This window comes from Triturus cristatus, chromosome 6 (assembly GCF_964204655.1).
Source record: "Triturus cristatus chromosome 6, aTriCri1.1, whole genome shotgun sequence".
Classification (NCBI taxonomy): domain Eukaryota; kingdom Metazoa; phylum Chordata; class Amphibia; order Caudata; family Salamandridae; genus Triturus; species Triturus cristatus.
Window position 1 is genome coordinate 1,405,699,147 of NC_140589.1, and position 12,844 is coordinate 1,405,711,990.

Genomic DNA, 12,844 nt, shown 5'->3' on the forward strand with positions numbered 1-12,844 from the left:
GGCCTCGTGGCGCAGGGCCCAAGATGGCGGCTTGACCCGGCCGAGGGAGCCGGTGGTGGCTTGGGCCCGTGATACATGGAGGTCCGAGGGCAGGAGTTCCGTCGGGAGACGGGGTGCGGGTGGTTCTCGTGGGTCCCGCCTGGTGGGCCGGGGCTTGGGCCCTGTCATGCGGGGAGGGAGCAAGCCCTTCGGGTGGCCTGTCCAACATGCGTCCCCCCCAGCTGAAGGCGGGGAGAGTCACCCATCTTCTTGGGACTCTCCTCGTCGAGGCGGAAGAAGCGGGACAGGCCATCTGCGTTGGCGTGGTCTTGGCCCGGTCGGTGCTCCACGGTGAAGTCCATTCCCTGCAGGGAGATGGACCAGCGCAATAGTTTTGGGTTTTCCCCCCGCATCTGCATCAGCCACTGCAGGGGTCTATGGTCGGTTTGTACCCGGAAGTGGGTACCGAAGAGATAGGGCCGGAGCTTTTTGAGGGCCCACACCACTGCGAAGGCCTCCCTCTCGATTGTGCTCCAGCGCTGTTCTCGGGCCAGGAGACGTCGGCTGATGAAGGCCACCGGCTGGTCATGACCCTCGGGGTTCACTTGGGAAAGGACCGCTCCGATGCCGTGGTCGGAGGCGTCTGTCTGTACTACGAATTCCCGACTGTAATCGGGGGCCTGGAGCACAGGGGCGGTGCACAGGGCGGCCTTCAGCTTTTCGAAGGCCGCTTGACAATCGGGGGTCCAGTTAATCCGCTTCGGTTGGTTCTTGGACGTGAGACCCGTGAGGGGCCCCACAATGCTGCCGTAGTCCCTCACGAACCGCCGGTAGTAGCCGGTGAGCCCCAAGAAGGCTCTGACTTCGGTCTGGGTGACGGGAGGCTGCCAGGACTGGATGGCAGCAATCTTCAGTTGCAGTGGGGCCACCAGGCCGCTCCCCACCTGGTGCCCCAGGTAGGTCACGGACCCTTGACCAATTTGGCATTTGCCGGCCTTAATCGTGAGGCCGGCCCGCTGGAGGGCCTGTAGGACCTCCTGGAGGTGGAGGAGGGGGTCGGACCAGTGGCGGCTGTATACAGCGATATCGTCCAGGTAGGCAGCGCTGAACTCTTCGAGCCCCGCCAAGACCTGGTTCACAAGACGTTGAAATGTAGCGGGGGCGTTCTTCATGCCGAAGGGCATGACCTTGAAGTGGTAGTGGCCATCGGGGGTAGAGAAGGCGGATCGTTCTTGAGCCCGGGGTGTGAGACCGATCTGCCAGTAGCCCGCTGTTAGGTCGAAGATACTGAGGTAGCGGGCGGCCCCCAGCCGGTCGATCAATTCATCCGCTCTGGGGATAGGATGAGCGTCGGTTCGGGTGACAGCGTTCAAGCCCCGGTAGTCGACGCAGAATCTCAGTTCAGGTGTGGTGCCGGGGGCAGCGGCTTTGGGGACCAATACAACCGGGCTGGCCCAGGGACTGTCCGAGGGCTCGATGACCCGGATCGTGAGCATTTTGGCCACTTCCTCTTGTATGCAGGCCCGTACCCGATCTGGTACGCGGTAGGCCCGGTGTCGGATAGGGGGACTGTCCCCGGTGTCCACGTCGTGCAAGCACCACGGGGTGACCCCGGGAGTGAGGGAGAACAGTGAAGCGAACCGCAGCAGGAGGTCCTGGCAGCCCTGGCGTTGCTCTGGGGTGAGGGCATCGGAGAGCCGGACCCCGTCCACGGAACCGTTGTTCTCCTGAGTCTTCAGGAGATCCGGGAGGGGTTCGGAGTCCTCCTCTGCTCCACTGTCTGTAGCCATCAGGAGGCTGAGTTCTGAGCGCACAAAGTGTGGTTTGAGTCTGTTGGTGTGGAGGACCCGAAGGGGGTTCCGGGGGGTCCCCATGTCGATGAGGTAAGTGACGGGGCTTTTGCGCTCGACCACCTTGAAGGGCCCCGTCCACTTATCTTGCAAGGCACATGGTTCGGTGGGGGACATCACCCACACTTGTTGTCCCGGTTCGAACTCGACGGAGGAGGCATTGTGATCATACCATCTCTTCATGTCTTCCTGGCTGGCCTCGAGGTTCGCCTTGGCCATCTCCCTGAAGCGCCGGGTCTGATTACGTAGGGCCAGGAGGTACTTGAAGACGTCTGGAGGGGTCTTTAGGGGGGCCATCTCCCACCCTTCTTTGACTAGGCTGAGGGGCCCTCGCACAGGGTGCCCGTACAGGAGTTCGAAAGGGCTAAAACCGAGGGACTTCTGGGGAACTTCTCGGTAGGCGAAGAGGAGGCACGGGAGTAGTACATCCCACTGGCGACGGAGGGGCTCTTCTAATCCCCCAATCATCCCCTTGAGAGTGCGGTTGAATCGCTCCACTAGTCCGTTCCCTTGGGGGTGATAGGGGGTCGTGAATCGGTAGGTGACCCTGCACTGTTGCCAGAGGGACTTCATGTATTTGGAGATGAAGTTCGTGCCTCGGTCGCTGACGACTTCTCGGGGGAAGCCCACCCGGGAGAAGATCCCCATTAGGGCCCGGCCAACCACCGGAGCTGTTACAGTTCGTAGAGGCACCGCCTCGGGGTAGCGGGTGGCGTGATCCACCAGTACCAGGATGAACCTATGTCCTTGTGCTGTGCGGGGGTCCAGGGGCCCCACAATGTCTATTCCTACCCTCTCGAACGGGGTGGTGACCACTGGGAAGGGTTGTAGAGGGGCCTTCAGCTTACGGCCACTCTTCCCGCTGGCCTGGCACGTGGGGCAGGACCGGCAGTGGTTCAGGGCGTCGTTCCGCATCTTCGGCCAGAAAAAGTGGGTCACTAGGCGACTGTAAGTTTTGTCTTGGCCCAGGTGTCCAGCCAGGGGGACATCGTGGGCCAGGTTGAGCAGGAAGTCTCTGAAGCGGAGAGGTACCACCAGTACTCGACCGGCCCCTAGCTCTGCGATTCTCTGTTCGCTGTATAGCAGGTCGTTCTCCCAGTAGACCCAGTGAGTTCCGGTGGAGTCCCCTGCGCTCTGGGCGCTGGCTTGTTGGCGGAGTCCCTCGAGGGAGGGGCAGGTCTTTTGCTCCTGGCGGAACTGTTCTTGGGTGGGCCCCCCTTCTTGACGCCACTGAGCCAGGCCGGGGACGTCCTGGGGTTGCGCGTCCCCTTCGGTCGTTGGTTCCGGGGGGTTGGCCTCGTCGTTGTCTTCTACTGGGGCGACCGGGGGCGGAGGTGCTGGCCATTCCGGTTCTTCTGGTCGGGGAACGGCACGGGCGGCCATGGACCGGGTGGTTACGCAGGCCCAGTCCGGGAGGCCCAGCATCCCCAGGTGCTCTCTTCTCTCGACGGTGGCCCACGGGGAACTCTCAAGGTCATTCCCCAGGAGGCAGTCCACGGGGGCATCATCCCGGACCGTCACTTTCAACAGGCCGGAGACCCCTCCCCATTCGAAGGGGACGCAGGCCATTTGACACAGACTTTCGGAATTGTCGGCTGAGCGGACGGGGCAGAGAATGTTCGGCAGGATCTGCTCGGGTTTCACCAGGTGACAGCGGACGGCCGTCACACTGGCGCCTGTGTCACGTAAGGCCTCGGCCCGATGCCCATTAATGGTCACCCACTGACCGTATTTCCGGGTGTTGGCGGGTAGGGGAGCCCGCGGGACTATGTCTTTTCCCCCTAGGCACGCTAGAACCATGGCGGCCGGTTCCCACTCTTGCTGGGCCGGCTCATACTCTTCCTGTTCCTCTGATAGTCGTTCTTCCCCCAGGGCGGCGGCAGCTACCTGGCGGGGCTTGGGTGTTTGGTTCTGCGGGCAGCTCGGGTCATTGGCGTAGTGGCCGACTCGCTGGCATCGGTGGCACGTGACATTGGCTCGGAACCCTGGACGCATCGGGGGGTTTCCCCGGCCGGCCGGGGGCGGGGTGCTGGCCACGGGTGTTGCCGGGAGGGTGTCTCTCCCTCGCCCCTGGCCTCCTCCTCCTCCCCGAGGACGGTGCTGGCCTTGGTTGCTTCGGTTCTGCTCGTGCGGTCCCCTCCGGCCCACTCGGGTGCTCTCCCATCGGTCAGCTTCAGCGGCGAGCTGCCGGGGGTCGGTCAATTTACTGTCGAGGAGGTGCTGCCTGAGCTCGACGAAGCAGTTGTTCGACAGGTGTTCCCATACCATAAGGTTGAAGAGTTGTTCGTAGGTCGTTACATGGCTCCCCTTGATCCAACCCTCGAAGGCTCGGCTGAAATAGTTTACGTACTCCACCCAAGTTGTACCCGGGATCCGGGTGCAATCTCTGAACCTCTGGCGGTACATCTCGGGTGTGAGGCCGTAGCGGGTGAGGAGGGCAGCCTTCATGTGGTCGTAGGACGACATTTGGTGATCTGGGAGCTGCAACAGGGCATCGCGACCTTCGTTGACGAACCTCCCCCATAGTCCAGCTCCCCAATCACACCGGTCGATCCGGTGGGAGGTCATGGCGATCTCGTAGGCTTTGAACCATTGCTGTATGTCGTCTTCTCGGACATACTCTCGGACAACATCCTTGGGGATGTGGACTTTTTTCTCGGTTGCCCCTGGGGTGTGCGGTCGCTCAGGCACCCCCGGTTCTTTATTCTGTTTCCGAAGTTCTATTTCCGCCAGTTTGCGCTCGTGTTCGAGTGTTATTCTTTTTTCCTCAAGCTCTCTCTGTCTCTGTTTTTCTTCTCGTTCCTCTCGGAGCCGCAGATGCTCTAGATTTAGTTTCTGCTCGGCTAACTTTAGTTCACCGTCCATCTTGAGTCGTGCCATTTCCAACTCGTGTAGTCTGGTCCTTTCTCTTTCCTGGATCTCCTCCTGCGAGAGGCCCGTTCCCCGCTCCTCGGGAGCCGTGGCGTTCCCCTCTGTTGCGACACTGTTTTGGTCGGAGGATCCGGTGATCCCAGTTTCTGCCCACGACTCAAGGGCGCGCTTCAAATCATCTTTGGTACTCAGGCCGGTGGTAGCAATGCCTAGTTCCATGCAGAATTGTTTAAGTTCGCGGTGGCTATATTCTTCCAACTTATCCATTTGGAACTTTTCAGTGGAACCGCTATCTTTGGCTGACATCGTGGTTTTGTCATGGGGTGAGCTACTCTCTGTACGATTACGCGTTGATTCGGATCGCGCCGCTGGCCACCAATGTTAGACGGACCGGGAGGGTCGGCCGAGGACAAGGGGAGAGGTCTCCGGGGAGAGCCGTCTCCAGCGATCGTACAGACAAATAACTTCCCCCCCCACAGACAGATACCACACAAGGAGATGAGTTAGCGTTCTTTATGAGCACTTCTTAAGGTACGATGAAAAGGTACAAGGAGGTCTGGACTCAGGGGTCCCCTCGATTCAAGTCTCTCAAGATGGGGAAAGGGGGTAGCGGGATAGTCTGGTTACCAGTCTGGTAGTTGAGGTGGTATGGTGGGTAGCTCACAATCCTCGAGCTTGGTGGTCTAGCTGGTACGGGCCGCGGCAGCGCCAGCAGGTCCCAGTGAAGATGGTCGATACACGGTCCGCGGCAGCGCCAGCAGGTCCCAGTGAAGATGGTCGAGGTACGGTCCGCGGCAGCACCAGCCGGTCCCGGTGAAGATGGTCGTTACAACGGGCCGCGGCAGCGCCAGCAGGTCCCGACGAGGATGGATGTTGCAGAAGGCCGCGGCAGCGCCAGCAGGCAGGTCGATAGTTCACAAGATAGGGCTACGGCAGCGCCAGTAGTCCGTCAAGGATGAGTTCTCTCGGTGTCTCTCGACTCCAGGATACAACTGCCTTCCTGCTCCGGAGCTGCTCCAGTTATAGGGCAGGTGCCCTTTGATGTCCGGACCCTCGCACTTGGAGGTCGGAGGGTCCGGGATGAAGGTGTCCAGACACCCAGCGGGGGGGTGGAGCCGGTGCCTGGGGGAGCTGGAGGCGATCGTCACCTGGCGGGGGAGAGTCCTTGGCGCTTCGTTCTCCCATTGACCTGCCAAGTGGTCCGCTCACCTCCTGGGTGGATGGTGGTGCCGGGATGTCGGGGCCGGCCAGGCCCAGGGTTAGGGTCGGGGGGAGGCCACGCGGCCTCGTGGCGCAGGGCCCAAGATGGCGGCTTGACCCGGCCGAGGGAGCCGGTGGTGGCTTGGGCCCGTGATACATGGAGGTCCGAGGGCAGGAGTTCCGTCGGGAGACGGGGTGCGGGTGATTCTCGTGGGTCCCGCCTGGTGGGCCGGGGCTTGGGCCCTGTCATGCGGGGAGGGAGCAAGCCCTTCGGGTGGCCTGTCCAACAGTCGTTGTAGGTGTTTGGCTGGGATTCCTGCGTAGAGTGCGTTGCCGTAGTCCAGTCTGCTGCTGACGAGGGCCTGTGTCACCGTTCTTCTTGTTTCGGTCGGGATCCACTTGTAGGTCCTGCGGAGCATGCGGAGGGTATTGTAGCAGGAGGAGGAGACGGCATTGACCTGTTTAGACATGGAGAGGGAGGAGTCGAGGATGAATCCTAGGTTGCGTGCATGGTCGGTGGGTGTCGGTGCTGCTCCCAGTGTGGCTGGTCACCACCAGTCATCCCAGGCTGAGGGGGTGGGTTCGAGGATGAGTACCTCTGTCTTGTCCGAGTTTAGCTTCAGGCGGCTGTTCTGCATCAACAGCCTTCATTCCCTCGTGGAGGTTGGTTTTGGCGGTGTGCGGGTCTTTGGTGAGGGAGAGGATGAGCTGGGTGTCGTTGGTGTAGGAGATGATGTTGAGGTCGTGTTGACAGCCCACTTGTGCGAGGGGGGCCATGTAGATGTTGAACAGCGTCGGGCTGAGGGATGAGCCCTGGGGGACGCCGCAGATGATGTCGGTGGCTTCGGATCGGAAGGGCGGGAGGCGGATGCTCTGGGTTCTGCCGGAGAGGAAGGACGTGGTCCAGTCAAGGGCCTTCTCGTGCATTCCGGCTTCTAGGAGGCGTGTCTTTAGAGTGCGATGGCAGACCATGTCGAAGGCGGCTGACAGGTCCAGGAGGATGAGGGCTGATGTTTCGCCGTTGTCTCGTTGGCGCCTGATGTCGTCTGTGGCGGCGATGAGGGCTGTCTCGGTGCTGTGGTTTCGTCGGAACCCGGACTGGGACGGGTCCAAGATGTTGTTGTCTTCCAGGTGGCGGGCCAGTTGTTATGTTGACGATTTTCTCAATGACCTTTGCCGGGAACGGTAGCAGGGAGATGGGCCGGAAGTTCTTGAGGTCCTTGGGGTCCGCCTTGGGCTTCTTGAGGAGGGCGCTGATTTTGGCGTGTTTCCAGCTATCCGGGAAAGTCGCTGTTTCGAAGGAGATGTTGATGACCTTCCGTAGTTGGGGTGCGATGGCAGCGTCTGCTTTGTTGAACACGTGGTGTGGGCACGGGTCTGACGGAGATCCTGAGTGGATGGAGTTCATGACCTTGCATGTCTCGTCGTCGTTGACGTTGGACCAGGAGGTCAGGCGGTTGGCGCTGGTGGTGTCCACAGGGGAGGTGGGGTCTGGCGTAGTCGGCGTGGTCATGGTGTTGAGGCTGTCATGGATGTCAGCGATCTTGCGGTGGAAGAAGATGGCCAGTGAGTTGCACAGTTCTTGTGAGGGCGGTATATTGTTGGCGTTGGGGTTGGAGAGTTCCTTTACAATGCTGAAGAGCTCTTTGCTGTTGTGTGCATTGTTATCCAGGCGGTCTTTGAAGGAGGCTCTCTTGGCTAATCTGATGAGGTGGTGATGTCTGCGGGTGGCGTCCTTGTGGGCTGCGCGGTTGTCCGGAGTGCGTTCGTGGAGCCATATCTTCTCCAGTTTCTGGCAGGCGCATTTGGAGGTCTGCAGCTCGTCGGAGAACCAGGTGGCTCTCTTGCTGGCGTGGTTGTTGGAGGGTTTCTTGAGCGGGGCGAGGGTGTTGGCGCAGTAGTCGATCCACTGTCTGAGGTTGCGGGCTGCGGCGTCTGGGTTGGTGGGGTCGGTGGGTGGGTTCTGGGCGAGGGTGGTGATCAGCTGGTCTTCGGTGACTTTGCTCCAACAGCGGCGAGGCAGCTGTTGGGTGCGGTGGTGCGTGGTTGGCTTGTTGAAGGTGAAGTGGATGCAGCTGTGGTCGGTCCAGTGGAGTTCGGTGGTGTGGTTGAAGGCGACGTGGGTGCCTGTGGAGAGGATGGGGTCCAGTGTGTGGCCAGCGGCGTGGGTGGGTGCGGTGACGAGTTGTCTGAGGCCGAGGTTGGCGAGGTTGGCGATCAGGGTGGCGGAGTTGGCGTCGTTGTTGTTCTCGAGGTGGAAGTTCAGGTCCCCGAGGAGGATGTAGTCTGTGGAGGCAAGTGCGTGGGTGCTGGCGAGGTCGGCGATGGAGTCGCTGAATTGTGCTCGGCGTCCGGGTGGTCTGTAGATGAGTGTTCCTCTGAGGGTGGTGGTGGGGTCGGTGTGGATCCGGAAGTGCAGGTGTTCGGCGGTGTTAAGGGTGTCATCTGCGTGGGTGGCGACCTTGAGGGTGGACTTGTGGACGATGGCTATTCCTCCTCCGATTCTGTTGGCGTGATCCCTGCGGGTGATCTTGTAGCCGTCCGGGATGGCTGTGGCGATGTCGGGTGCCGAGGAGTCGTTCCACCAGGTCTCGGTCAGGAGGGCCACGTCTGGGGCGGAGGTGTCGAGCAGGTCCCAAAGCTCGACGGCGTGTTTGCGTGCGGAGCAGGTGTTGATGAGTATGCAGCGAAGGTGTTTGGGTCCAGTCCATGGAGGTTTGGTGGTTCTGTCGCAAGTGAAGCTGCAGGTGTGACAGGTAAAAGGTCCGTGAGTCCGTTTCGGTGTGGCTTGGAAGCAGGTGTGGTTTCAGCCGGCGTTGAGTGCGTGGAGGGTGCTGGCGTCGTAGCGGAGTCTGGTGGTGTGGCGTTCGCGGGGTCCAGGGGTTCTGGCGTTGGGCGTGGACTAGGCGTGGACGGGCGCAGACGGGCTTGCTTTTGGCACACCAGCGGTGCGGCCGCTGCACGGCCTCCATAAGAGGTAGAAAGGGAGGGAGGAGCAGCTGGTAGGCGGGAGCGGGGTGGTCAATGGGTGTTAGGGGGGCGGGGCAGCAGGGACGCAGCGGCGGGAACGAGGGAGCGGGAGACGGTGGCGGCAGGAGCAACGAGGCAGCTGGCGGCTGTGTGGTGGCGTGGGGGGCAACCTGCCTGCGAGCAGGGTCAGAGGTCGCTCTAAACCTAAACACCAAATCGTAAATTCAATTAATCCCAACATCGCCAGGTCAGGTAGATGATATTTACCTCTTAGTTAATATTTTTTTAGTTTCTGTTTAATGGTGTAGGAAGTTCGACAGTTTGAGGCTGCTCCAGATAAGGCCTATCTGCCTAAAATTAACCAATGTTACTGCAACAGATAAAATAAAATAAAAACCTTTGTCTTATTGGGGTTGCCAGTTGACTCCCTGTCACCAGGACAGCTCAATCCATGTCAAAGGCTTTTATTCAACAAATAGGTACCATATGGCACTTGTAGACGTGGGGCCTGATTCATACTTTAGCGAATGGGCTACTCTGTCTCAAACGTGTTGGATATTCTGTCCGCCATATTACAATTACATGATATCCTACAGCACTTGTAATACGTCAGACGGTAAGTCCATCATGTTCGTGACGGAGTATCCCATTCACCAAAGTCTAAAACAGGCCCTTATTTTGGTGCAGTGAACCAACTGGAGTAATACATGTGATAGCAACGATTTGTACTGGCAAAACTCAGGACTGCAAAGTTGTGACCCAGTGTTATGGAGTCATCTCCTAGCTCTTGATGTGAATTGTTTCAGGCAGCCTTTGACTGTTTATTGTGGGACCCCCTTTATCAGGGTTTTTGAAGTTGCCCCACACCAGGTGGAGTTTTTTAAGTTTTTTAGAACTCTGGTCCTTAGAGCTCATGAAAAAGTGAAACTACAGGTAACAACAGCGGTCTGGATGCACACTCACTTAACAGCAACTTGCAATCTCTGTTTTAACAATTTGTGGTTTTCAATAGTTTTGCAAGATTAATAAAGGACCACGTAATCCCAGCAGCGACAATACATTACTGTCCTCCCACCACTTTCTCTGTGTTCCCTCCTTTCCTGAGCTGGACCCACAACTGACAGATCTCAATTTTGTTAATATATAGCTTGTGGTTCCAGCAAGCAATATTTTCTTTAATTGACCTTATAGCATTAGGGTCAAGGATCTATGTGTGTCATTACAATTGGAACTTATATGTTTTTCCCCAACTTATGTATCAAAATAATTTTCATTAGGCTGTACATCGTTTATTGCTTGTTATCTTTTTGTTTCTTCTTCTTGAAAACAACCAATAAAAATATTTGAAATCAATTTTCAGCCATGTCCCTTTTAGGAGCTATAGTGAAGAGATGTTGATGACATGAGTATTATAATTCAGCAATAAAGTAGATGCCGCCTACTTTCTTGTGGCTTTTAAGGTCACAAAATCTATACAAAAGAAATTAAAGGGGCTCAGAATTCCAGAAATGTATCTTATTGTTGAATATTCCATGAGAGATTTACTCCATTGCTAGTAATTGCCAGTGGTAGGTAACCCAGCTGTGGACCGGGGACAGACCTTTCTAGTTCCACTAAGTAATTACTGTTAGTTTATTTGCCAGTAGAAATTAGGAACAGTCATCACAGTCAGATAATGCAAAGGGTAATGCTCTCACTATGGCAAATCCAACAGTACATATATTGGGTCTCTCAGGAAGGCAGCGCCCTTCCTTGCATCCACTTGAGAAATCACCTCTTCCCAAAATGTGACAAATTGAGACACATCAAAAACCAAATACATTATAAGCCCACATCTCCACATCCTCCCCAGCAATCTGCGGTACTATTATTATTTGCTGTTTGAAGCAAAGAGGGGACATCGCTTTATGTAGTGGTTGATCCCCACTGTATATTTAAAAGGAATACTTCCCATTAAATATGCATTCGACTGGTTTAAATCCTCTAATGAGGAGCTCATTGCAGTTTTTTGTGAGAAGTGGAGGTTTGTAGTAACCTATTGCATCGCATGAGCGTTCTTGTGGCTCCAATGTTAACCTCTGCATGCATGACGAAACAGGAACATTACCACTTCGGGGGGCACACGTTCAAGGCCTAATTATGACTTTGGTGGTCTGGGAGCAGGCCGCCACGCCAGCGCCCTGCTCCCAGACTGCCAAACTATCCCCTGGTATCTGCCTGTGAGATTACCTGTTTCCTCATTGTCTGTCGGCCGGCACGCCAGTCCCATTGCGGGGCCTATTGAAAAAGCACGGCAATAGGAGCACGTGAGGTCGTTCCCGCACAGCAAGGACTGTGCAGTCCATGCAGTGCAGGAAAGGGGGCGCATGCAGTCAGGGGGTACACAATATGTGCTCCCCGCATGTATACCCAGGCACAGGGGTAACAGGGTGCCCAGTAGAGGCCCCTTTGTGTACCATCACCAGCTTTTTCATGGCAGGCTCACCGCCATGAAAATGCTGGGGGTGGGGAAACTCATAATATGGTTGGCAGTACCGCAGCGGCACAGCCAAGCAGATTGCTTCCCCATACCGGCACAAGACCGCTAGGGATCGTGGATCCCTGGCAGTTGTGGTGGTCTCAAAATTGTCGGACCGCGGTAGTCCTAACAAGGCAGTTGGACCACTGTTGCGGCAGTCCTGGACCACCATCACACCTCCACCATAGGTTAGGCAGTCCATTGGTCTTTAATTGATCAAGAGATTTTCTTACTCCACTGTTGAACATGTGTACCACCTTTGAGCACCATTTTATCTACACAGCTCTTGAAGTGCTATAACCTCTTGCCCGCTATGACATTTTGATTATATAATCTTGAATTAAAAAGGAAAGTGTAGGACTAAGGACCTGACTGCAAACCACCACCTCATTCTAGAACCTTAATTTTAAACCTGCAATATGAGAATTGTAATGTGTACCGGGCCTGTGTCACCTGAGAAGGCAGGAGACATCCCATAATGATTTGAAAGAAATTGTGTGATCTGTGAAGCACCAACTCTTTTTCAGTTTTACCAATCCAATCTGTGTGCCTATCTGATAAATTACTAAATTCAGCACTGCTAAACACCACCTGTCATGAGAACCTTGTATTTTCCCTGAATAAACAGGTTTGTTTATGCCTTGAATTCCGTGATGGTATCATCTTTTACCTTTGTGGGAATTTTGCAAAAGAGATACAATAGTCCCATCAGCATGTTAATTTTAATGATGACTATTCTATCTAACCACAAAAGGGATTGCCTATTCCACACTAGAGCCCTGTGATGGCAACTTGCTGTTTGTAGCTCTTTACACAAAAATCAAATATAGATTTGTATTTGCTGATTAAATCCATCTAAAGTCGATTGCAGTTGTTAAATTGTCCACAATATTAGAACATTGGAATGTTGGGAGCTCCATTGAAAACAGTGGAGTGCTCTGGGCTTCTAATGGCCGGTAGAAGTCCGGAGCTCCAACATTCCTATGTTGTCATAGCCCGAACAGCGGTCTGTAAGGCTGGAGTCGTAAAGTTAAGAGCTTCAGATTTGAGTGGGTTGGTTTTGGACATTGGAACTAGTCTGCAATGCTTTATCTCCTTTGTGAATGCGAGAGCATAAATGAACTCAAGGCTGACATAAATCATCTGCAAAGAGACACATTTATTTAAAATTTTTCCAGTAGTTAAATCACTTCGATTATTTGGGCATACCCAGGCAATTTTCACCAAAGGTTCCACTATCAAAACAAATAAAAGTTGCTAGAGGTAGCTCCCCTTCCTCTTTAAACCATTATTTTGCCCAAGAGTTCTCCGTGAGCCGATTCTTAGCTTTAGAGGTGTTAACTTGCCTTGACCCGTGCTGTCAAATGTTGCCTGAAGCTAATATGTTCTAAAGCTCGATCCTAGTATCCCCAGACAAGCCTTCAGTGTCATTCGAAATGCCATCTTTCTTGACAAT